The sequence below is a fragment of the Harpia harpyja genome, chromosome Z (genome assembly GCF_026419915.1).
Source record: "Harpia harpyja isolate bHarHar1 chromosome Z, bHarHar1 primary haplotype, whole genome shotgun sequence".
NCBI classification, from domain to species: domain Eukaryota; kingdom Metazoa; phylum Chordata; class Aves; order Accipitriformes; family Accipitridae; genus Harpia; species Harpia harpyja.
The window spans coordinates 21,620,914-21,648,371 of record NC_068969.1 but is presented as its reverse complement, the minus strand read 5'-3'; the positions used below and the strand labels follow the sequence as shown (position 1 = coordinate 21,648,371).

At 38.0% G+C, this 27,458-nt stretch overlaps 1 long non-coding RNA gene across 3 annotated transcripts; it reads left to right on the top strand.

Annotated features, from left to right (window-relative positions):
• LOC128137845 (uncharacterized) lies at nucleotides 1-24,808 on the top strand. Of its 3 annotated transcripts, XR_008233876.1 has the most exons (8): nucleotides 1-163; nucleotides 6,511-6,628; nucleotides 8,099-8,323; nucleotides 9,681-9,752; nucleotides 19,399-19,481; nucleotides 20,282-20,407; nucleotides 21,716-21,825; nucleotides 22,452-24,808. It is a non-coding gene; the product is annotated as an uncharacterized LOC128137845 (long non-coding RNA). The 3 variants fall into 3 exon arrangements; XR_008233875.1 differs by lacking the exon at nucleotides 19,399-19,481; XR_008233877.1 differs by lacking the exons at nucleotides 19,399-19,481; nucleotides 21,716-21,825.
• The last annotated feature ends 2,650 nt before the right edge of the window (nucleotides 24,809-27,458 follow it).

Below are 27,458 nucleotides of genomic sequence, written 5' to 3'. Positions count from 1 at the left end.
TTTCACAGCATTATGTTGGGAAAGTCCAAGAACAGACCAGCAAAGCTGAGTAAGGTCAGAGAATTGAACACTTTGAGGCAACTCTGCAAAGATACGGATGAAATTGGACTGATAAACGAGGCGGTTGGATTGCAGGCTGTCTTTTTGGAAGACCCAGGAAGAGGTAAGCTGCTGCAGTGGTGACTAGCTGGGGCTCACCCTCTAACTTCATGGCTTTCTCTCCCAGCTGAAGCTGAGTTCCTCCCCAAATCCCAAAGTGTTCTGTTTTCAGCTTTTTCTATGTCTTATACATATCCTCTCTTACATTATACACATTCTCTCCGCTTAGGGGGTTCACTGCCATGGTCAGCAATCAGCAGTCCGCACACAGAGGACGATTTTCTGTCCCTTCAAGCAGGATTGTGCAATGCTTTGCAGTGTGACATGTACACGGACTGGGACACTGTAATGCCTCACTCCATCACTGGCCATATCGCTTCGGTTATATATTTGCATCGGACTAGTAAAAAAAATAAGTTGGTAGAGAAATTATTCTCTTCTGCTGTCATTTCACTCTAGTTTATCCCAGCTAAGGGAGCAAAATTGTCAGCTTACTGCTTGCAAGTGGCCACGTAAGGCTGTGATACTGCCTAATGGAGTGCCAGTAGAAAAAGCTGAGGTAGCCAATGGAGATTTTAGAGAAACAGGAGCCTGAGGACAGTAGTGTTTATTTTCTAGCTCTAAGAAATCACAAATATATTATTGTATGGGTTGTAAAGGTTGATTAATACCAGTACTCCACTTCCCCTCTCTGAAGTGTGTAGGAAAAGAACCTGTGGAAGCCAATGGATGTTTTGCCACTGCTTTCCATGATTGAGCTCCAGATAAATGGTGATTCATGGAGCCACTTACATGGTAAATGTGAAAAATGAAAATGACCTATCCATTAACTTAATCATCATTCCATCCCTTCTCTAAGGCAAATAAAGTGCTAGATGGAGGCAGATGTTGTTGTAATAGAGGTCTTTTTTATTATTTGAAGGGACCAATTTCTAAAGGTCATTGATGGAACTTGATGGAAATAAGCCTTTAAAGTGTGAATATTGATGGCTGAGTAAAGTGAGCCTTCAGAAAGAAGACTGTGCAAAAACCCGTAACTATTCTTTAAAAAATTACAGGTCAAATTCTTCTTTCGCTCAGGGCACTATAAATCTGAAGTCATCCGAAGAAATCATTGACATCAGTGTAAATGAGGGCACAGCCTTCCTCACTGGAATGAGCTTAAGATTTTTATCCTCACAGAGGAGAACAGAACAAAACAAAACAAAATTTACTATGATTTTGCCACAGCCCTGTTAGAAGCAGAAAGAAAAGATTATGACTGTCAGACACCTATAAGAAAGTTCCTTTTTTCTTTCATTCTTGGATCTGCCTTGCTCTCACAACCCACCCGCGCCGGACCCGGCAGGGACTTGCCCCAGTGTGCCAGCGTGGCAGAGCCACCTCCGACTCCCAGCAATTCTCCCCGTGCTCAGGTGTGCAGAGGCTGCTCTCCTGCTGTGCACCCTGCGAACAGCCCACATGGGGAGAAAAGGGAGCTCTACAACTCTTAATTCCCTTCTATATTAGAAACATCAATATTTAGTCATTATAGTCCTAGAAAACAAGCTAAACAAATGGTTGAAGCATTGATATCCTCACAAATGTACTGACTGGAAGGGAGAAAGAGGATCTATCACTTTGTTTCAATTACTTTTTAATTACTGTATTGTCCTCTGTCTCGGTTTGCTTTAATGCTTTTCTTTAATTCTCAGTCTTATGATGTGTCATCAGCAATCTTCTATTTGTCTTGAGGAACGCCTCTACCTTCTCTGTGCTTCATTCACAAAGCAGGCATTGCTATGTGGATTCATTTTAAGGTATTTTTGGAAGTTCGGAAACATATATAGACATTAGGCAGAGGTGAGCTTTTGTTTCAATTCTGAGGACAAATTATATCTCAATATAATTTTTATGCTTTAAATTTATTGAAAAATACATATCCCAAAATAGGTATGCTGTTTGTTATTCAAATAACACTTTTATGTAAGAGTAATTCCTCCACTGAAATAATAGTAATCTACAGTTATATACATATTTATTACAGGCTTCTATTGTTTCTATTAGGCATTTAGAATATATCCATAAGTTTTATTTGCACATTATTTGTAATTATTTCTATAAATCACATCTAGATTTATAAACATAAAAATAATATCCTTAGCAAAAACCTACATGGATTTTTACAGCAAATGTTTATGGCTACTAGAAACTTTTGAAGGATGTCATTTGTAATACTTTTCTGACACAACCTTAGCTGTCATAGTACAAACAGCCCTACTAAAATTCATCTCCTTTGGACAGCTGGTGTGGTGTGATACCTAGCAGATAAAAGAAATCAAGAAGAACCAGGATAGCCTAGAATACAGGAGTGAGATAAAAAAAAATCACAAGTAACAGTCTCTCTCTTAGCCAAAAAAAAAAAGAGGAGGTCAAATAAGTTCATCTTTCTGAGAATAACATATAGCTCAAATACGCAGCTCCTCTCCAGGCAAAAAGAAGATAAATTTATCAACATCCTAGGAAAAAAGTATGGATCGATGATGAGAATTATGCTGCATGATAGCAAATTGTAGTACCATAGGAATGGAGAGCAGAGCAATAGAGATGTTTTGAGTAGGAAAATCAGGGAGAAGCTGGCAGGAGAAGGGATTGTCACTGAAAGGAGGAGTGACAGCTGGGAGGATGCTAGCTACTGTTTGGCATGCCTGAGAAGTGCAGAGACAAAATTAACTAGGCAGAGAGACATATACAGAAGAACAAGGTTGCTGAGGGAAAGAAGTTTGTCAGGGATTAAAGAGATTATCCAGCGAGCAAAATAAATGCAGATGAAGTTCAAAAAAATAGATAATATCTAAAAGGTACATGTACCTTGCAAAGCAGATTGCTCCACAGGTCAGACTTGGAATGATTCCTGGGGCTTTGTAAGGCAGAAAAACTAGAATTAGCTTTAACCAGTTTATGGGAACTCTTCAAAGACAAGCATAGGTAGTTGTTGTTTTCAGCAATATTTACTACAGGTCACTGTAGTAAGACTCTGGTTTGATTCTTGGAGGAACCGTATTCTTCTAGTCTTTCAAACAGTTGTCATAAACAATGCCAAGTCTTTATATAATGCAGCTGTAGCTAGCAAAGACCAGTTTTTTATTAGTACTCCAGTGTTCCCCCTGCTACCATAGTATCTACACTGCACACAGCTACTAATTCCATTTGTATTACTATTACACAAGAAACTACGCAATGCAAAAGTAATGATTGTGTTGGGTTTTTTGCAAGTTAAAAAATTGCAAGGTAAACTTTAGGTAAACCTATAAAAGGGTTTCCGTGTAACAATTGCTTTGCAGGAATTCACTTTTCATAAACATAAGTACTGTTTCAAATGTAAATAGCCTTTTGTAGTAAGAGAAAAGAATAAATATTGATTACATAATTTACAAAATTAAGCTATTTTGGAAGACATTTATGTCTCTGTAACTACCAGCAGAAGTGTAGTGGCCTTTTAGTAGTCTGTACTGGATAGACTTAAATTTTTTTTTCCTCTCAGCCCTATAAAAGCTAGATTTTTTAAATACATATAGTGCCTTACAGTAGCTTTAATCACTTCTGAATACTTGACCATCAGTAAATAATAAGGCACATCAATATAATCTGCTAGGCTGACTTGCTGTGGTGAGATTTTCAGTCTGGGCAAGGTGGGCAGTACACAATTTCCACAAGGATTTGAGGTCTCTGTCTTGCTGTTATTTTTTTCTCTGGAGGAATCCCTGAAATCTTTCTCCATAGCTTTGAAAAATCTGTTCAGTCAAGTTTTCCCAAAGCTACATAGAGGATCATTTGGTGATGCTTACAAGTTTCTATTTTCTCAGTTGGGTACTAGCCGTTCCTATAAAATGAGGACATTTATTTTGTTATGCCTAAGGTTTTCCTGGTTTCAGTTACCATTTTCAGAATGAATATTTGCTGACAAAACTAACTGACTTCTGCAAAAGGGTTCATAAATATCCCCCCTTTACTACATTGATAAGTTTTCACACAGAATCTCATCAAAGAGCACTCTCAAAGTCCCTGCACTTTCACAGATCTTAGGAAATTTGATTTTGATTACTAAAAGTGATCTTTGGCCCATTTGTGTGCAAAAATTCTTCTACTTTGTAGCTGGTGATGTATTTTTCAAGCTTGCCTGGCAAATATGAGAGAGTCAAAACGTAACAGAAAATTTGACTGAAGGATAGATTTAGCAGTGTCATAATTTTAATCTGGTCATGACTTAAGACTTGCCATTGCTTAAAAAAAAAAAAAAAGTAATATTTGATCTGATCTTTCTGCCCAAATGAGATTCATTTTTGGTCATGATTTTGGTGTATAATCACTTAAATTTGAACTGAATTCACTTGGCATACTGCTAACCCAGCAGTTAGTAGACAGGCAAGGAGCAGCAGTTGGCAAACATTAGTTCATTTAGTATCTTACTAAAACTATTTTTCAGGCACCTGTAAATATTGGCAATATGGTTTTGCTACAACTCTGAATATTTATGTTTGAATTAAGACAACTCAGCCCACACATACAACTTGGGATAGAAGTGCCTGTGTTATCACTCAAGTGGTATCTGCAGTTTGAACAGACTTTGTGTCCCTAAAGCCTATGAAGCATGACTTCTCTTGATTGTTATCAGGCTTTATTGCTGGACATTTTCTATGGACACATTTATATAAATGTAAAATGTTTAACCTTCGATTCAAGCCTCATGATTCACTTAGTGTGTGCAAAAATCCAGAGAGTTGTCCATTACATCCTCAACTCTTCCAAATTTCCCTGCCTGTCCTTCACACCTAAGCCATCTGTTTGTCATTTCTTGGCGCTCCCCGTACCTCTTTCACAAACGAACCATCTGCTCAGAGCCTTTAAACTTCTATTTACAATACATACTCTTTTATCTATTTTACAAGTCTTTGCATATGTCAAAATTTTAATTACATAGTCACATATTAGGATGTCATCGGCTCAGGGGTCTTTTTCTAACAACAGTGTCTGTGATGGGCTAGAAGGCATTTAAAATGTGTTTTATGGCTCACTGATATGTGGTATTTCTGAAGAATGCAACAAATTTTGAAGCGAAGAAGCAGACGATGCATGAAGTCTATAATTGTTCCAAGACACCTCCAAGTAATTGATGTCTAAATAATTCCATAAATGCTATTGCTTTGTTAAAATACAATAACAATATTAATTTATATGAAAATTCACTTTGGCTAACAGCTAATACATTTAAATTTCATATAATCTAATGCAGTCCTATCTCCTGTTAGGTTGGGGAAAAAAAGAGGTTTCTTTCTAGAAATTTACTAGATGCTGCAGATCTCATAAAATATAAGAAGGTATGAATGATTTTTATAAATGCTATAAATATGATTAAGATATCCATCTCAGAAAGAAGGAGGGCAAAACAGACCTTGCTGAACAAAAAACAGCTAAGAAAATTAACAAGTACCAGTTATATTACAAGGACTGTACATACATACATAATGCACGCATACAAACAAAGCTTTTCCCCGCTCTATTCAGATGGAGTTCCATCCACACAGATGAGACAGTTCTCATACAAATTGCTGAGGAATGTTCCCTGTTCTTCCAGGATGAGTTTACTTAGTTTGACACCATTTTAGGATGCTACCTTTTTTACATGGTCATCAAGAGTGGAGGGAGTTTTAATAAGACAAGGTGTTAGAGGAGAAGGAAGCAACAGGTCTCTTGCCACATGGCCTACAAAACAGAAGAAAAAGGAATTATTGAGCATTAGCAAAATGAGATTCCCTTTCGGTGGGTGTCAAGGGCTTTGCCTGCATCTATCTTTTCTGCCCCTTAAGGTGTGAGGGTTGGTCAACTTTCTGTAAAAAGGAAGGATATACCAGCAATGAAATCTAATAATACATGGAAAGCACATCAGTAGGGAAGTGTTGTTATCTTTGGCTTTGAAAAAAAACCCAATCTTGAGAGACATACAAACAGATTCAGTGCTATCAGAGGAAGGGCTCCCACTGAAGCACAGGTGGGATGAGTCTGGCTGCCTGAAAGCTGATCCTGAATTGAAGGGGTGACTTGGAAATCACCCTGGCTCAGTTGCAATGTCTGCAATTAGCTTTTTACAGAACTAGGATATGCTATAGAAACCTCTGCTTCCCCCTCTGCTTGCAGAGAGGACTAAGAGCTACACAGAAGTCCTATACAGTAGATCCCAATCAAAACAACATTAAGTACAGAAACACTTGCCAGTGTCTAAATGAAAAACCTTTGAAATGGCTTAATTTACTGTAAGTACAATTCTAGGAAACAGTCGTTGAAATTCAGCTGCTTAGGGCAACTCCATCTTAAACTGAGCACAGAATCACTCCAAACTGCTTGACAGTAAATTGATCTGTGAATGTATTGCAGGTGGCTGCTCCATGGCAGACATACATACACACGTCTGAAGACCGTCAGAAGACCAGCTGGTGGGAGGCAGGATCGTAAAGACGACTTTTCCACAAATGCCACAAGCACAATACTAGAAGTAAGCTATTTCCCAGATAAACCTGATTCAGAGCTTAAATAACCCCATCATTAGGACTCCACGGCTGATTGCTAGACTGACACGTACAGCTGTAGTGTAGCACCATAGACCGTTTTGTATGTCATTTGCTTCAGGAAGGCTGGGAGAAGGGATCCTGTAGAGAGCGAGTCAACAGCACAATTAAATCCCATCAGGAAAAGAGCATCTCTTCCCTTTCATTTCCATTTTTTTTCCCTTGGCACTTTGTTACACTCAAAGACTTTCCATGGTACCATACACCCTAGTATTTCTAGCTTTGCTGCAAGGTAGTGAGATAAATGAAGCATTTTGATACTTCTTTGCTTCCGTCTAGTTCTGCACACAGAGTGGTGTATTTATTGTGAAATTTTATTAGCTTGACTAGAGTGAGCAGCTGTCCTAAGTCTGAAATGACACAGAGTATTGGAGCAATTCCAAAAGAGCATGCAAATGGAGGAGACAATCCCACCTCTTTTTGTAATTGATTAAGGTAAATAACTAAAGCCTGGAACAACTTGAAAGGAGCCCCTTCCCTTTTAATTATGCCTCTTTTTTAATAATGTAGCTTTTGAAATCACCATCATAACACTGATAGAAATTTTAATATCTCCACCTAACACTACATACTTGCAATGATGGCTTCTTTACAGGAATTAAGGAATCCAGGTTCCTCATAATATTTAAAAAAAATCTTTAAAAGACTGGCTATCATAATCCCTCAATTTACCAACTGATCTTCTGTTACCTAACTAGGGCTGAACAAATTAATAACAGATTTAAGTCATCTTCGGGCATTGTGATTCCTCTTCTCTACCTATTCAAACAGTGGGGATTATACTCATAATGCAGATCAATACTACCTGATTTAATACCCTATTTTCAGTTGCTTTCAAATCCTCAAATTTAATCATGCAGCCTGAATGATCAGCTACATTCTTTTGGAGAAATTTCAATTTTTTAAAAAATGCATTCATTTTGGAAACAGGTTTAAGGAACAAGACATCATATTTTTACATAAAAGTTCTTATAACTTTTCAGCTGAAATGCTTTAACGTTTCTATGGTTTAAATGAGTGACTCGGAATGCCTTTTCTGTTCTTCATAAGTTGATAAAGAATAGTAGGCAACAAAATGAATTTCTTTCAGTATGGAATTGTCTAAGTTACAGATCCAAACAGAGAAAACTCATTAGGTAATAAGTCTTCCTGTGGTGTCACCATCAGTTACCTCAGTGCTTTTTGTACTGTTTCTGTACCAGCAAAACAAGAGTTTAGAAACGATTGATCTATATTTTCTTGCCAAAGGTGACACAAAAATATGATCTTCTGTGATATATCTGTTCTTTTTTTACTGCATATATACAATGAATTCATACATATTTTATGAAAACCTTTCACCAAAAGCTCTTGCATTCCTATAAAAATGCCTGTTTGTTGGTTTTTTTGACAGGCAGGAAGATTGATATTTGGAAAAATGATGGACTTCAAAAATAACTTTGGATTCTCTGACCTGTTTCACTAATGCACGCTGCTGTAAAACCAGGAGGGGTGGAAAGTGCAATTCACAGAGAAGGGAAGGTGGAGGCATGCCCTGAAGCTTCACGGCACTGCTCATGACCTCTCAGCCAGGCACTCCTGTTGCTGGAGCTGTCTCCTCAACAACCAACCTGCTAAGCCTGGTGAGAGAATGCATCAGCTCCATCTGTCTAAGAACAAAGAATAAATTTGTGCTTTTAAAGGGTCTATCTCTTGCTCTCTGACTATTCCTATTGTAATTTAATCATTTTCCTGCTTTCCAGCACTCTGTGATCAGAGGGAGGCGCTTGCACCATTTGTTATTAATGTTTTTCACATCCATTCTAGTTGCCACAATAGCTCCATCATCAACAGGCTTGAAGTATGAACAATTAGGTCATGATTTTCTTTAAGCATGTACCAGACATCACAAAAATCCAGCTGTGTGAACAAAGTAAAGAATCATCTTTGAGAGCAAATGCTGTTTGCAATCTTACAATTTGCAGACTAAAAATTAAATGACTATTTTTATCCTCTCTTTTCTGCCAGACACTAACTAAATTTGTCAAAGTAAGCATGCTTAGGATTAAAGTTTTATTGATTTGGGGTTTGGTTTTCTTTTTGAGACAAACTTAAAATATGACACATAAAGTTTTCATAGCTGCACTAGACTGCAGAAGACTTCCTGGCCCAGATTCCAGCTCCTGCTGCCTCCAGTTCACCTGCCGAGAGCTCCTGAACCCAGTCTCAGTGATGGTCTTCAGTTCACTGCGGCTACCTGGCTCACAGCTTGGTTGGGGCCACCAAACTCTAGTGCGGAGGGGTTCGTAAAGAAAGGAAAAGTGTGGGAGATGGAGACTGAGAGAAACACCTACGGGAAAGAAGAATATTACCCAGTAGTGGGCATCACCTGCAGGTTAAGGGGAATGGTCATCAGCCTGGGAGCAGGTCGGCGTTGTGAAGGAAAGTTGGTTTATTCAGTGTTCGCTCTGAAAGGCTTCTGTCGGGTTATTTTATGCTGTGGTATTGTTTTTATTCCTAGGTTTGAGACATGACTTAAGGCCTTTTTTTGTGTTGAACTTCCATTAGCTTTGCCTTTCATTTCTGTGAGTTGTCTTCTACTCCCTTCTTAGCATTTACCAATGGTAAATCCATGGTTTTGAGATGAGAGGAAAAGCAGAAATATTTTAGGAACTATTGTTTTCACAAGTTCCCTTCATAAACTGCTTTCTGAGGTGGTTACCCACCAGCTTTCCATGAGCTTCTAATCTCATTCTCTTGAATTTGAGAGAGTCCCATGGTCTTCAGTTAACTAGACTGTATCGGGCACAAATTTTTAACTAGTTTTCCAAATAGCTTGTGTTGGTGTTCACTACCTGAACTGTTCCTTGGGTTATGAGTAGAGGCTTCGATACTTAGTTTGTAATGTAAAATCCAATAGCTTTTGTAATATTTTCATTTACTTGAAATTACATAGTGAAGGGGTAGAATTTAAATGGTAACTTTTTACTTGTGTTACAGGAGATGAAGGAGGACGTCCAGGAGTCTTGTATTATCACTGAGTACAGCTGAATTCCTGAAAACTTCTATAAGGTCAGTGAAATTAATTGTGTGGGTTCTCTAGCCATAACTGCTAAGAGGAGCAAGAGCAGCTATAGTGAAGGGGAAAATAGTTTATGATGTTATTTGATAAAGATAGGTGTGAGTAATTTTAATGAAGTCCAGAGAGATACACCAATTTGCAGCAACTGCTGAGACGTCAGCTCCACCTACAGAAAAGGCTGTTGTATAGCTCTTACATAAGCGTATTGAGCAGACATCCAAAACATCAGCGCTTGCAGTAGTTGCTCTAGTTCAGAAAGATTACATACCTATAAAGAGGTACAAACAAGGAGCAGACTAAAGAGGACTGCAGGGGATTACTGAGTCCTCTACAACTTCATATGGATGAATTTTTAACAACGGGAGCAAATAACTACTAGAAGGTACATTATTATGTAAAGTATGAAAACAGAATTTACATGTCTTCTTCCTGAAGCAATCAGGATTTTTCATATTTCTATTGCTAATTGAAAATAAGATAAAATAAAACATATAGTCTGCCCCGCAGCATCTCGAGCCTCAAATAACTTAGTCTCACAAGCGCTGAGTATAATCCGTGGTGCCAGCTATGCTAGGCAGGGTAAGGAGTTTCTCATAAAATTATCCTCAATCTCAATTAAAAATTCTGCATTTACCTCTTAGTTTATCTGCAACTGAAGAAGGCTGCTCTCTCTTGCAGTCAAAACATGCCATATGCATATTCTCACACAGAAAGCAGTAGAGGCTCTAAAGCCTATCTTAGAGCCTGTTTGATTTCCTGGCTGCCTTATTTGTTTGCAACAATGCTCTTAAAATTGTCTCTACCATCTGTGTGGTTTCTAGTTGTTCGAATGAGAATGAGATATTAAAATGCCATCCAGATGTCTAGATGCATATCAGCTTTAACATATTATGCAAATTGTCACAAGGATAGGTTTTTTTCTTCTTAAACAAAACAATATTTTTAGATGGAATGGAAAGAAGTAAATCTGTGAAGGATGACAAGCAAAAAAAATGCACTGAGCATATTCAGCTGAACTTTCAATCACTTTTTATGAAAGTGTTGGGTACAAAGTGTCCTTAGTTGTTTTTACTGTAAATCTACAGAAGGACAATTGAATGAAAACACAATCTTATAAAAAAAAAATCCACAAAAAGCAACGAAGCACCACTAAGCCTGAAGATCTCATAAAATGAATTCAACAAAGTGAAATATAAAAGTTGCCTCTGTGTATTTATCTCATGAGAATGGGACTTCATGAACAATAATAACAAATATCTATTGGCTACTGAGCATCTAATTTAAAGAAACCTTTGGCTCTGACTCTATGGATGTTTACATTTCTAGATAAGTACACGGAATCAACAGTGCAAGATCATACCTGAGCTTTCATTGCTCTCAAAAAATAAGAACTGGAATCAGAAAATTAAGATAAATGTCTTTAACTGAAGTTGATTTTTTTCTGGGACCTTGATTCTTACAACTAAAAATCAACATGATGTCTCTTGAATTTCTCCCTAAAGTTTGATGTATTTAAAAAAAAAAAAATTAATAATGGAACATTGCAAAAAAACCCCTGAAAATTATTTTTTGGATTGCTCTTGGTATCAAGAGCTAAGGGTGGAAGATGGCCCCAGCTTGTAGGTTCTGCAGGGAAGCTGGGTACTGATGCAGGGAACAAGCTGCAAATAGGAGGAAGAAGAGATTTTATCACTCCACAAGCAAATTTCCATGGCTTTTAAAGTTGGAAAGGAAATTGGAATTGGAACAACTGGAAAATTGTTTGATCTCCTCTATCTCATGGAATTTCACTCAGCTCCCATGCATCAAGGCCTACCAACATATTTCCAATGGTCACCATTTTTAGTATATGTTTTGTAAGCAGTATGTTGGCAAACTGTGCAGAATTTCAAAAGAACTCAATGCAAACCTGGGAAAACTTTTGGGGTTGATGTATTTTGACTTAATTTAACTCATGGGCATACGGTACATTAGCTAGAACAGGGCCTGAGTGCAGAAAGACATTTGAAAAACAGTAGTAGTTCCACTACAATCACCATGAAAAGAGTGTTTGAAAAAGATACAGTATTTGGAACAAAGAAAATGAGGAAATACATTTTACAAGAGGATTCCTGAAGAGGCTGTAGCCATCATGGAGGAATTGTTGCAAATGCTGGGAAACTGAAGTATGATTGCAAAGACATCAGTGCTGATTTCATGCTGGGGGTGATCAGATGAAGGAGTAAAAGAAAAGCCAGGGAGGCTCTTCCCCAATGTGTTTGAAACCTGTTGCTGTACTGTGGTCTACTCAAAAGCCATCAATTTTGCAAATTGAAATGGTTTGTAAAGAAACACAACAATCACAGATATATTATTTGGCTTCAAATATTTTAATTAAGTCTAACCTTAAGCTGGATTTCAGGACAAAAATAAAAATTGAGTCATATAAAGCAGGGATAAGGGAAGAAGGGTTTTTACGAAGTCACCCACTCCGTCATTTTTATCTCAAGATAGCATAAACCAGACTTAAATTGTGTTTGACAGGTGTCTGCTTAACCTGTCCTTCCACTGATGGAAATTCCACAGACATCTACATTATTTATTCCACTACCTATCTAGACTTTAGGCTGGACGGTTTTTTCTCCTAGTGTTTAACCTAAATTTCCCTTGCAATTTCATCATGGAAATGATCCTATTCCCTCCCTGATGGCAAGGAGTACACTTTACAGCCTTCCTCCTCACAGAGGACAGAGCTAGAGCTAATACCATGTAGGTTAGAACAACCTTTCACTTGTGTGAAGGCATTTCACCTCCCTTATCGTCCTTCTCCAGACTAACCAAGCTCAGTTATTTCAGGCTTTCCTCATGCTCCATGTTTTCTGCAGTTCTGACTGCAGCATGTTCTCCGCAGAATTCCCTTTAGTCATTCCATATCTTTTTAGAAATATTGGGTCCAAGACAGGCCAGAGTTCTCCAGCTGTAGTCTTACTGATGTGTAGCCTTGAAGAATTACTTCACATTTAAATTGTGCTATTCCTGTTTACTTATCCTGATTTGCTGTCTGCTTTTCTTTGTTAATGACACTGCTACTGTCTCCCACCACAGGTCCTCTCCTGCAGACATCTTCCCTATCCTTCTTCCCTATCCACCTTATCACCAAAAGGCATTAGGTAAGCTTGATACGATTTGTTCTCAAAACATCCATGCTGGTTCTTTTCTTATAATCTTTCATCTTCTGAGAGCTTAAATAGATTGTCTGACTACTTATTCTGGTATCTTTCTGGGCACAGAGCAGAGAATGATTCGTGTGTAATTCTTCAACGTTTTTTAAACATATTACCTTATTATTGTTCTTTTTTTTTTTTTGTCTGATACCAGTGGCATATAATCTGGACAAGGAGAGTGTCTATTATGTGTATACCGAGGGCTTAATCCACAGAGAAATGCAGAAGAAAGGATTGTATTTCAGCTGCTACTGCAGCTACTCCTGGGCAAGGATGACAGTTCCAGTGTTCAGCGGATCAATGATATCACAAAAATTGATCTTTGATAAATAGGCCGAGAGTTTGAGCATCCTGTACCAGACAGTAAAAACATATGTACAATGTTATATACGTTATATACATTATAGCAGAATATATGCACGATCCCACCCTGAGGGGGGCAAAGATATATTTTATATCTTTCAGTTTGTTGCATGTTCTGGGTTTTTGCTCTAAAACCACCAGAGACTTCTAATGATAATTCTCAAATGCCAGTCTAATGTCACAAGAGGGTAAAAAGAAGGAAACCTAATCGTGTAGTTTAGCTCCTTCAGTCATTAAAACAGGAATCCTAGCCTGGTTGAAAAAATATTGCTGTTTTGAGGATTGATAACTGTTCAGAGAATAAATCTGTTTGTGGATTATTAACTGCAAAGTAAAAGCCTATTTTCAATGAATGAACAATAGCTGCTTTTTGTATTGGTGTGTTTGGAGTGTCTGCAGCCAGATACAAACATCTGTAAACAATCCGTCCATACAGCTTCATTTAGAGTTCCTGAGAGTTACGAATTGCCGCCAAGAGGATAATAAATAGGCCGCCAGATTTTTTTTTAAATCTGGTTTTTGCTTGGCATGAAGGGAGTTTTAGTAACACGTCTTAAAGCAACAGGGTTTCATCTTCTGAACTTCATTAACTGCAAAACATAGAGCTCCTGTTGGTAAGACCCTCCAAATACTAAAAGCAGAACCTCAGTTACAATGTACCGAAGCAAGGGTCCAAACTCGCCATATCCCAGATTTGTGCACCCCAACCTTTCACAAAGGACCTGGCAGAAAAAGCTCTTGTGATATTGCTTTAGAAAGGAAACAATAGTAAAAAATTGCTTTTCTTGAATCCTTACAGACTATGCAATCCTCCTGGATGGCAGCTAGTCCTTATTTACAGTGTAATATTAGCCCCTATTTACAATATAGTGTTATCCTAAAACTGAAATGAATTGTAAGGTCTCTCAGCTTCCATTGTTCAGGTGCAGTAGAGGATTAATGTGCATTTCCTATGCATGGTTACAAGTGGAATGAATCTCTGCTGCTGCTGTTCACCCCGAAAAACATTCATGATCCCAAAGGCCAGACCTTTGGGTAGAATACAAAACGTTTGCATAGAACACAAAATGCTGGTTTTCAAGCATTCACCTGAAAGTTTTAACTCATGCCCTCACAAGCCCAAAGTATGAATGACTGATATAATATATTCTAGGGTTTAGTCGTTGTCAATCTTCTGGCTTTTATAGTTGCTCTCACACATGGCGGTCAGCCTGGATTTCATGTGAGTATAAGCAGTAGCTGTATTCTCGCAGGTTTTCACATACGCAAGAGTGTTTTACTGTGAACTATTTTGACACTTTCAAGAATGGCTAATTATGCACATTTAGAGGTCTCTTTCAAGGCCTTACCCAAAACATATTGATCTTCCATTGACTCTCGTTGCCCTTAATAGACTGATGGGCAGTCAGGCTCTTTCTGCCTTATTTGATCTCTGCTGCTTACCAGAAATGCAATTTCTTTTCCAGCAGAGATCTGGACACCCTTTTCATTTTGTATCTTCCTGCATTACCTCAGTAGTTGTTTTTCCTGCTGTTTGAACCTTCTGCACAGAGACCTTCAAGGGAAATAACAGAATTGCATCAAGGGAAATAAAAGATTTGATGTAATCCTGAGACACATTTTAGTTAAACACAGGCAATTTGTCTTAGAGCAGTTCGATATCTGGATATAAATATATGGCCTTTGTATACCTGAGACGATATTGTCTATCCCAGAAAGCTATGACTGTTAATTAAAACAGATCAAGTGACAGCAATAATTTTACTGGCATATTAAGAAATAATTAATTTTTATTTGAGCCCGAGTCCTTCACAATGACTTTCCTCAAGCACTTGATGAGTGAGCTTCAGTTGCACAAAATCTTCCTAACACACTTATTTTAGCTATAAATATTTTCTTTGAAGTTATTTCTTAAATGTTTCTCAAATAGGATATGGAGAGGTAATATCAGACTTTCTCAGTTTACAGTATTACCTGTTTGCATGTAACTATCATGTGCAGATAAAATATCTGGTAATTTGCTTTCAAGCACCAATACCTTTTCGAAAGAAATACTTCTAAATCTACTCAGGAACATTTCACAGAGTAAAAGTGATATTAGGTTAATACATTATTTATGATGAGTGATTTGCTCAGCCCTATGCAAAATAGAGGAACATTTTTAACCAGTTAAATCAAAGCTCTATGAAAAGAGGTGAAAGCATATTCTTTTCCCCATCTTTCTCAGTTTCATGACAGACTGCCTTAATTACTTATTAGGCCTTAACTTTGCAACTTATCTTGTGGCAGCTGACAATAAAAAGCTGTGCCGGAAAAGATGAGAAACATCTGGGCAGTACAACCAGGAATAGCGGCATTGCTGCTTCATCTTGTCTCCTTTTTTAGCCCAACGTCTGTGTCCTTTGCTTGAGTTTTTACACAGCACGTCTTCTTCCCCCTTTAATTCCATTTAGACATAGTTCTAACAAAGATACTGCAACTAGAGAAGCAATAGAGTGCAGACTGGAAAATGAATTCACGTTAATCATGCAGGTACACCTCACTGGATAATTAATAGCACATCTTCCTGCCCGCATGTAGGACTTCAGAACTGATTAACCGGCAGCTTTCACTGCTGTCCCACCGTATAAGAAAGTATGGCAATAAAAGGGGATTCAGCTTCACAGCATCATATAAGCTTAAATTTCATTGATAGTAACAATGTGAACAAGAAAATGTGAGATATGGGGAAAATATCTCAGGGAAAAAAAGGATAGGAAAACAATTCTTCAAACCTAAAAAATAAAAAAGCAGAAGAACGACGTACCAACAAATGTAACATATTTCTAAACTGAAGTTGCAAGAGAAAACACTTCAATCCCGCAAGAAGCAATTAGAAGATCCTGTGGAAATAGTGCATTAAAAAGATGGGTCTCCAAAGGAATGAACTGCTTTTTCCTCATATCTTTTTTTTATTATTGTTCACATGGAATTCATCTAACTGCATATTCTCTCCACAGTGTTTGAATGTTGCTTTCCCCTTTCAGAATGATTATCTGTCCTCTATTGTAAGGAGGTATGAATAAGCAAAAGCTTTCAAGGCTGCTGAAAAGGATGAAGTACTTTTTTATTTCTCTTTGTAGAACACAAAGCCTGTAGGAGGGAAATTGCAAAATATTGTTCTTCTCTAACATGCGTTGGAGAAGTACTTGGTTTATTTACTCATATCCCACCTGAAACAACCCACAGATTCATTTAAATAAATAAGCTTGCACTACACAGTAGGTTTTTATGTGTGGAGTGGGGTAAAGAGAGTGAGGGAAATTCTCTCTTGTATGGAGTGGATTAGTCCATGCTTAGGCTTTTTTTTTTTTTTTTTTCCCCAGTTTTACTGCTTCCTTTATAGAGGGGGTTTGAACTGAAAGAGTTTGGGAATCTCATAATCCAGGGCACTTAGTCCTTGGTTTTACACATTTATCACCTTCTAGATCAGCTCACATGTGGTTTAAGATGCATGTCTCATTGTAATTCTTCAATCACAGTCACCTGGAATCTGAAAAGGCCTTTATACCACTGAATCTGTTACCTGCTATTGTGCCCATAGTGATTACTGCTCTGCCTTGGAGGTAACTGGAGATATATTACAAATCTAGGTTAATAGGTTCTATGATCAATCAAATCAAAGGCACATACCTGTCCTATTAATAATGCAAATGTGATAGGATTATTGAGTTATGAGTAGCTTACACACAAATATTAACCACTAATACATTCATTAAAGCTGAGTAAAGTATTAATTAGTTTTGATGCTGCTGGATTGCAGAGTAACAGATAGTTTTACCAAGGCCTGCTCAAATCGATTAGTGTCATCCCATGCTGTGCACTGTGTTTCCACAACAGAATTGATCTTTTTCCTAGATGAAGACAAACAGCATTCTAAACCACATGCAGGGATGTTTCTGACTAAGCTCGGCTAGGGAAATAAGTAATAGAAATGTCCTGTTAGAAAGTTTTATCCTGTATGGGATCTTATTCTGAAAGTAACCACTTTAAATTCGATGTGACTATTTTTAGATCCAAAAGAAAAGTAGAATAAAAGATTCTTCATTTTCACTGTGCGCTGTAGGGGTATAGGCAGTCTACAAAAGTGGGATTATTCTCCAGTATTCCTGAAATGCTACTTCCTAAAGTGATATTTCTGTTCTGTTAATCTTATTTATCAAGAAGCTGTCAGCTTTGACTTTTCCAAAGTGCAGGTAAAAAAACCCACCGTGTGATAATGTCTACATAGGCAAATACCTGTAGCTCGTGCTTATTACTGAGCCTTAAAACTGTGGCCCTCAGCGCCTATCCTCATCCAACTTAACAGCAGCAAAAAATGCATCTCCGTACTCACAAGAAAGGCCCAAAGTGCTGAATAGTGTAGTTTGAACACAAGCTATATATAAGTAAACATAAGGATCCCAGCTGGCACACATCCTAGTTAGGCAACCATGCACTTCTCAAAGATGCTCAGATATGAATCATGTATTTTAAAGCCAGTTGAATTACTATTGCAGAAATAAGGTCATAAAATATTACTGCCAATCTCTTGAAGGAAATGTATGTTGTTCAGTAATTATGCAATAATTGAAAGAAAAGTTTTTTATTTCATTTACTTTTTTTGCTCATTTCATCTTGGAGGAATGAAGGCAACAATCATACATGGAAAATCACTATCTTAATGTGGTAGACACTGTGGATTTCTGTGCTGATGAAACTAAGACTAAACTGGCCTTCTCAGCATGCTGACCACAACATCAGTGAAGGCGCTCATTGATGAGGGTATAAATATAGGTACTTTAATATTACACAGGTTTAATAACAGGAACTGGTTTTTCATGTATCTTTTAAAGGGTCTGAGACAAGCCTATGAAAGACCATGAGATTATTTCTAACAATATCACTGGCCTAAATTGATATGGGGTCATTTCACTACGTGGATTGAGGAATAGAAAAGTTCTTCAAGGTTTGACCCGAGTGAGTGCCACACAGAGATGAATATTCTCAAGGTCTCAAAAGGGTCTTGGTCAAAGAAAATTTCAGCTTCCTCCCAGTTTTTTCCCCAACTCTAGGCAGCTCATTGTCCCTGTAATATTATCTCATTTCTCTGAGTTCTGAAAGTGCCTTTTCATTTGTAGCACTTCACTGACAGTGAGTGGCAGTTGTTCATTAACCATTATCTCTTCTAATTTTCTGTGAACTAATTGTGAGGAGCATAAGAAAAGCTATTAGAATAGTAGAACACTGAGCGATAACAGAAGAAAAAGAGCGGGTCAGGATTACATTGGGTCATCACAATTTACAGCAATATTTCTTTCAAGAAATGTGGAGGTCTAAAAGTCAATTGTTAAAAAGAAGGCAGAAACAGACTTGCTAATATTCATTCAAAAATCAATAGAAATGTCCGGTCTGATACGAACTTCTATAGCAATTTCTAGGGAAAATACTTACCTTATGACATGACAAGCATCTTTATTGCATAGGTTAAATGAGCCAGTAAAAGGAAAAATATTGCTAGCATATTGGAACATAGCAGTAGAACTGAAGAACAGACATACCCAGGCCCAAAGCTAAGATAGCCAAAAAAGAACACACACCCCCCCCAACCCCCCCCATTTGAGCTCATGCTTACAGTCCAAAGCTGGTGTTTGAAGAAGGGAACATGCTTGGTAATCAAAAGGTATCATTTATCTGGCTAATGTTTCCCAGAATTTTGAAAGAAATAGAAATACCATTATTAAAACTATTGCGGGTTATGAGTAAAGTAATTTTGCTCATGTCTGCATTAACTTGACTAACCACAGCAGGAGATTCCTTATAACTTTAGCTGATTATGAATACAAGTCATCAGGTTTATATACATATCACTCTCGGTTAGAATTCATTTTTGATAGCAATGAATGAGGGCGGTGAAAAATTGTAAATCAAAATACGTACTTGAACAATGTCCTGTTGTGTCAATGTGATTTCAATAACTCACGATAAAAAGGTAGAAAAATGTGAATGACAGTTGTGGGAATAAAATTTTTCATATTTTCCTGTCTTTCAGCATTTAGACTAATAGGTGGATGGAGCATGAAAAGACAAACAATGATGGAAAAAATAACTACACTGGTCGCATGTAGCAAACAAGTAAGATATAGGCATCTTTATAAATCAAATCTACAGCTAGGGTACAGACGGATTAGCAGGTGGTGAAACAACAGATGACATATACACCACTGATGGTGAAGAAATATGACCACGTTGAATAGTTTGGACAAGCTTTAATTCAACACAGCACACTTTTGAAAATCGATGGCTTTTAAAATAACTTAGGAACGTTTCTGCTGAAGTCACGATGCCTTCTGGCCCCTAGGACTGGGAACTAACTCCGCACCATTGCTAGGGTAACAAACAATAAAGCTGAGCAATTGCTGATGATCACTTTGCACCAATTTGAAATGATTCTTGTGACCAATTACTCAGGCTGTGGCTGGAATCAGTTAGAGTTGTTCTGACTACACCATGCGGTATTTCCACAGCTATTGATGCACCACCAGATCAGAAGTTAAAATATTAAAATAATGTAAGGGAAAGGATTCACTGCCGTGCAAAGGTTCCCACTACTTAGGTGGGGGATAGCGGGGAGGGTATTGCTGAATTCCTTATGGATGAGACCAAAAATAAATGTTAGCCTTGGAGTAGATTAAAGGCAAGTAAACAGAGCAGCAGAAATATCAGTCATAATAATGAAGGTGGAAGTAGATGGCTTTTCCAGATTGGTAACCTTCATCAAACAAATGCAGGATGAGATCATTTGAACACAGATTGTAAGAATTATGGAACGAAAAATAAGTTGAGTAAATCAACAAGCATGTCAGGTGATACTCCGCAGCGAAGATGGAGGTTTCTTTTTTAATTTACTGAAAAGGCACATTCTATTCTCACAGGGATGAAGCTATAAGGACTCATTGCCGAGAAATGCTACTGGATACACACCTCCACCCCCTCTCACCCAGAAGACTGTTGATGTGTTTGCAAGACAGAGATATTTATGAAGAAACTTCTTGTACAAGGTATGTGCGTGTGCATAGTTCAATTTAGGGCTAAAATAAGTGCCTAATGCGCAACATCGATAAAATCAGAAATGCAAGCAATGGAATAAATGAGACTGAGTGTTAGGTCTGTACCCTTTATATCCTTTTAGCTGGTCAGAGTTCTCCTCTGTATCTTTCTTGAGAAAGTTGCTTGCCTGCTCCCCAGGCTGTTAAAAGGAAGGATTGATCTGAGGCTTTAACCTGTGCAGTTCTAGCTGGGACATTCAGGCTGGGCAGGCAGTACATGAATGTTTTTTGAAAATAATAATATTCCATCACTGGTGAATACCAAGTAATAGTGAGAAGAAGGAAGGGTTGTGATTTATAGCATGTCATGATGCCATTGGAAAAGGGGCAGAGCCACTCAAGCCTCTCCATGTTTCTCCTGGGAACAGTGCTGCGCTCCACCCAGCTCAAGATTGTGCCCCAAGGTGTATTTTGACCAAGAGAAAACAAAACAGTCATGTAGACTGGTGGGTACCTCTAATCCCAGTAATGACAGTAGCATGGGCATACCAGACATGCTTTCAATCTTTGTAGACTTGTGTATCTATGTCTACCTCACATGCTCTAATTTTGCACCTTGGGCAAGTTTTGAAGCCTGTTCTGACTTCCACACAATTTAAATCTTCTATTAGATATCACTAATATATTTAAAACTATTGTTCATCCACTGCCAAATCTCTTAAACATCTAAGTCTTCCAAAATATCTGTACCATCTGTCACAGTCTAAGAATTACCATTCTAGTTAGCACCAATAAAGGGATGGAGTCATTTGATATGAAATTTATGCATAGCATCAGTCACCTGTTCACCCAGGATACAATTGAATTTGCCACTGGGGAATTTTGTATAACTAATGAGTCAAAGGCTGGGTTAATCATATGCATAGAGGGCTAGGAAGAGTATACTAGAATCATGTGGACAGTTTGAAAGGGTGGCTATGAATGAGCATACATGAGACAGAGCAGGGACGGGCTTTTAATTGGTGAAGGTAAAATGCGGTTGTTTCGGAGCACAGTGTGGGGATGAGGGAGATAGGCATTTATTCCAAATAATGGATTATACCAAAACTAGATTTACCTAGTCTTTACTTTGGTACATGAACACAGGTACAAAGCAAGATTTAGTGCTCCATGGTGAGTGTGGCCATGGTGACTACAGGTTAAAGCACCCACCTTGGAAAAGGAAAAAATCTGCTTTCCACCCCTACTCCAATGAGTTTATGAAGACGAAAGCAGTTGAATTTATGCAAGTTGAATAACTTCAAAAGATGTATCGAGAAGTCGTCCCTGATGGTTAACTGGTGGCCTGGTCTGGGGAGGACATTCAGAGGCAGGAGTTCAACCCTCCTCAAGCAAAGCACAGAGCTGAACCTCAGTCTGCCACTTCCCAGGTCAGCAATGCAGTTCTAGGTGGGGAAGACAGAAGGGGCTGTGTTTTGCATGAAGTTCACACCATGAGATCTATTAGGGCAGGTCCTTGAGGCATCACAGCTGGGGAATACCTGCTCTGACACAGGCTCATCTGCACGACCACTGCAGCAGCCAGTAACTCCAGGGCTTGGTGACATCTGAGCTGAGGTTTTGAGGACATTCATTTAAATGTTTGCATCAAAAAATCACAGTTACAGAGGTTGGAATACTCCAACGGGTCTAGCCCATGGCACCTAAACAATATAAAAAAGTTACCTTTTTGGTGATGAAAATAGCATATGATAAAAAACAATCCAACAGAAACTGCTGATGGGAAATCTGACTAGGTTAATACAGTTATTATCTAAGTCATGCTGCCAGCTATAGACGAATATTTTCCACAATCCATTCATTGTTAATGAACATCCAAGCTAGCAAATTAAAATAAACCCATTTTATCACTCAGATTTAATGATTTCCTGCTGGGCCTTTTTGATGTTCAGAATTGGCCTTCTTTGAAATACTTAGCTCATCAGCAAAATTGCTGTCAGTTTTTCGTTTCTTCTCCGCTGAAGGTTACTCTGAAATTTTCACCTTTTCCTTTCAGATGTTTATATTTAAAGATAACCACTGCCAGCATGAACAACTTTTACCTCTCTTTGAGCTTGGAGTTCATAACGCTGTTTGAAGGCTGTAAGCCCTTAAGTACTGAAACAAGGTGAACATTCAGCTCCAGAAATTTCAAATCCAGGTGAAGTGAACTTGCTGATTAACTCTGTGAATGAAATGAGTATTTTAGTAGAGTGCTAGGATGACAGCAAATGAAAATCTGTCCTAAAATATAGTAAAACCTGCAGGAAATACAAGGTACCTGCTGAGAAACCAGCTTTCTCTTTACCTATAATGTTTAATCTTTTTGACTCTCGCCTAGTTCTTCTAGGGTAGAGGGAACACAGTACAGATTTCACAGCGCTGTCATCACCACTGAAAGGCTCATATTAATCTAGATTTGTATGCTATCTGACCGTTGGCAATAGGGACAGTTAACATTCCAATATCACTTTCCGTTCAAGGATACTGAAGAGCATTGGAAACATTAAGCTCTGAGGTTGGTAATTTACTAATGAGAAAACTGATTCAAAGAGAAATTAGGACCTTAATCTCTCATCCATTGAAGCCAATGGAAATCATTTTGTGGTTTCCTTGGGCAGACCGTGTGTGGCTTGTAAAAGGTCACATGAGAAATCACAGAAAAATTAGACCAAAAGTCCAATAACTTTTTGCTTGTTCAGTACAAGAATAACTGTCCCTTACCCTATGCCTGAATCCTTTGTATCTGAATCCCTTTTCCTTAATGCAATTTAGAAATATTCCAATAAATTTAGATTTGCTAAGATTACATTTTCATATCACCACCAGCTGTGTGCTGCTGCAGAGGAGATGTGGAACAACGGATAGCTTTGGAGTACTACTATTTTTTTATTCAGGCCTAACATCATGGGTCTTCTCCCTGGGACCTGAGCTGGAGCCTTCATTGGTAGTGGATGTTGATGCTCCAAACAGATAATGGAAGCAAAGATCTCTTGGGCAAGTTTCCCACAGAAGAAGCACAAGCCGGTCCCATGGAGCTGAAGAACCTTTGTGTCCTGTTTGCCTGCTCACAATTATTTTAAGCGCTTTAGTACAACTGAAAGCCATACCTCATGTCATAGAAATGAGATTTTCAAATTCTTTGAAGTAGTTAAACTTTAACAAAAAGTTACTCTGTATTGCTGAGACCTTTCATTGAACTAAAGCATCCGGTTTTTAGGGTGACGTGATGACATTGAAGAAGTCACAATTAAATTCTTCAGACTTGTTATTTTAGAGGTAATATTCTCCAAGGACCTGATCCAAAACACTCTGTACTCAGTAGGAGTCTTTCTGCCTCGGGGCTCCCTTGATATTTTGCAAGATCCTCTATCTCTGGTAATATTTCAAGCAGTTTATTACAAAATTCCATAATGCAATATGCATTGCTTGTGTGGCTAGAAACCTTTATATCAACAGTCTAGATAAATGCCGGTACTGCTATCATAATACACTTCAACAGAGGTAAGAAATATAGTGCTGTATTTACAAATTTGATCCATTCAGGGCCTAGGGCTGTAGTAACTTAGATATAGGAGCGTTTATGCACAAAATCACTGGAGCATACACATGATTATTTATCAAGATGGTCTCTGTATAGTGCTAGTATTATGCATTAGCACCTACTTGATATAACAGGAATAAACATTTCACGAAAGAACACGAAGGACACTGGAAAGGTATATCACAAGCACAGTTTTATAATGAACCCAGGGAATATTTATGTTGTACATTCCACATAAAATATGTGAGAGCTAGCCAAGTAAAGCCCTCCCAAAACTAGGTAAGCAGGACACTTTTATAATGGCGATATAACTGAAAGAGCGTTCCTAGACTTTCATGAACCTTATGTTTTCTATTGGTGTTCCTTCAACTTATGTATCACTTAAAGGTCATTCCACAGAACGATTGAAAGAATAGATGTATTTTGGTGGTATACAGAACAGACTTAAGTTTTTGGACTAATCTGGGCTTAGCAAACTCTAGTGTGCAGTGAGTGGCAAATGTATTATTCTACTGTGTCATATAAAGGACTACCTCAGATGTTTGAAATAATGCATATAGTTAAAGGTTATGGTAGAATAACATTAAAGCAATTCATTGTTTCTGGGCCTGATGGTAATATGAATGATAAAAACGTGATGACTATTATAGCCTTGAAGCATTACAGTCATTTTGCTATGATAATAGTCCTCAGATTTGGTTATAGCCCTAATATGTTACCTGAAAGTTAAAATTAGATTCTCAGGTCTGTTGGCACATAATGATTACTTATTGTCTAGAATGTAATTTCTGAAAGAAAACGAGAGTTGATCTTGAGGAGAAATGCTGGTTTCTTTTATCTTTTTCCTTTTTTTTTCCCTTTTTTTTTTTTTTAAGACAAACTAAACATGGAATTTGTATTTCAGAGAAGGAATCAATTGAAATACACCAAGATAAATATCTCTCCTGCTCCATACTTACATCACTCTTTGTACCAAACTGTTATGGACCACGAGCGGGTAACATTTCTGGTGTTAGAAGCAATACACCAAAGCTGTCAAGTGACTGAGAGCTTCAAACCAGACCCTCCAGGTTGTTTTGGGTTTATTTTTGAGATATTTTAAACAGGCATGTGCAAAGCAGCAGCTCCCAGAAACCTGTCCTGGCTGTTAGGCTTGCCTGAGGGGTTACAGTGTTGTCCGTCTGAAGGACACGGGCTCTAAGATGACTTTCCGCAAAGTGAGTCCCAGCCTTCCCCTTCCCTACAGAAGTACCTAGCAGGAGAAAGGAGTCAGAGTCACAGTTTGTACTCCTTCCCCACCACACCAGGCAGTTGTCTCAGCTCTGTTTCAAACAGTGCCCATTATCGTAATATTAGCACTTCACAATCCTTAATGCGTGTTTAATCCATCATTTTTAGGACTCTCAAATGAAGGACTCGCTGTCCGTGGTCACCGCTACCACTGCAAACTGGAAGATTGCAATCTTAGCCATAACAAGGTCACATAATAAAGCACATACCAGAAGAAAGACTAATAATAATTTTCATTGCGTATAATAAGTATATAATAAAGTTTAGTAGTAGACAGTAGAAGAGCTGTGAAAGTCAAAGCATTTCTTTTCTATTTCTGATTGTCACTCTGCAGAGAAACGCCCCCCCCCCCAAAAAAAAAAAAAAAAACCCAAACCAAAACAACCCGAGAATAATATTCCAGCCAAAGCTGAGCTGGTTCCAGACAAGCTGAAAAAGAAATGAAATGGTATCACAATTATGACAATGCAGAATAGAAATTCAATATTTGTTCTGTAGTTTGTGCTGTGCTTTACTTTAGGGGACTAGGAAATGTTTGATTGAAAAGGGAATCGTGTTCGCGGGTGTATTATTCATTCCAGATTTCACTTTTGTAACTCAGGATAGTCGAATACATTTCTTACCCCAGAATCTGTCTCATGTCTCTGCGTTTCTGGAGCTTCATACAGGTGATTGGAAATCAAACATTCCAGGGAGATACTGCAGTTAAGTATTAAACCTGACAGTTTTTATGTGTCTAGTATGATAATTGATTTCATGTTATGCTAACCTACTCTGCAGGTTAAAGCAGCGAGGATAGTTCCATTTCATAGAGTAGTCACTGAATTATTATTTTTAAGGTTTTAAAAGCACTGAGGCAATTTACATTGCTATTTTCCTTTCTAAACATTCATATACTTGAAGAATACATTGAACACTTGTAGAGGCAAGAGGACAAATTCAACCCTGAAATTTCCTCTGAGAAAAAAAAAAAAAAATGTAAAAAAAATTAGTAAAATATTAAAAATAAGTTAACTTCTTGAAAGAAGGGATTATATGTTTATTTTCTTTCTCTTTGTTCTGGTCCATTTACTACCTGCTTGTGGCTTCTTGTTGGAGTGGGGAGCTGGGGAGTGCTTGGCAGTGGCAACAGTCTGAGCGATTTCCAGCATTTCAGAGTTTAAAGGCAAGCAAACTAGCACACTTTTAAGCAATATGGTACCAAAAATACATTGGCATAATGTCACTGCTGACAAATTTTGGATTCACCAACTCTCTTCTTGATCAGAGAGGTTTCAGAGAACCGACACTTCTCCGATGTCTTTGGTAGAAGGGGTTTTTCCTAGGTAATCCTTAGACTGGAGTAAACAGTTTGTTATAATGCCTCAAAATGGAAATGAATCCATATTCGAAAACACTGCTTTTTTTTGAGCACATACATTAATATGAGGAAATAAAGGTGGTATTCACAGAGTATTATTGGACACGGTGAAAGTTGCCCAACTTTCCCTTCCAGGGTAGGTAGCCCTTTCCCTCTGCTTCAGACACATCTCAACCAGTCAGAGGAGTGATTTAAATGTGGGTCTCTTACTTTTCAGGTAGCTCGCTAAACTGAAAATAAGATGGTCTAGGTCAAAGTGCCTTCAATCTTCCCAGCTATTACTGTTTCACCTAAATAAATACTACACCTGGAAAACAGAGGCTGCTTCTGTGAGCAGCTGCTCCAGGCACTTGATTCACATCCCAATCTCACTCAGCACTCATACATGTTATGCCAAGTGGAGAACCATTAACTTTAGAATTAATTCACAAGATAATGTCTTTTTACCTACTGGTACAGGTAATTGCCATGACCCAGTGCCTGTTCAAGTAACAGAATTTCTACTTCGGTAAGGACCAAATCAGGCTGTATATGGTCAGAGACCACTTCTTTTTCCAAGTAGTTTTCACTGTGTATTTATGGTGAGAAATGAGTGTCGCTTTCTTTTTGCACATTAGGACTGCTGAGCTGAAGAAAATGGGTATAACTTTTCTTTTAATTCTATAATCTTATTATCCCAGTTCCAATAAAAACTGATAATGAAATCTGAGGATATTGAGAACTTGGATTTTTTCCATTAAGTTTAACTCGATATTTTTTTCAAGCAGTGTGGTACTTACTATAGTCCAACTCTTTTTAAGACTATCCAGGGAAACATAAACCCTTGCAGC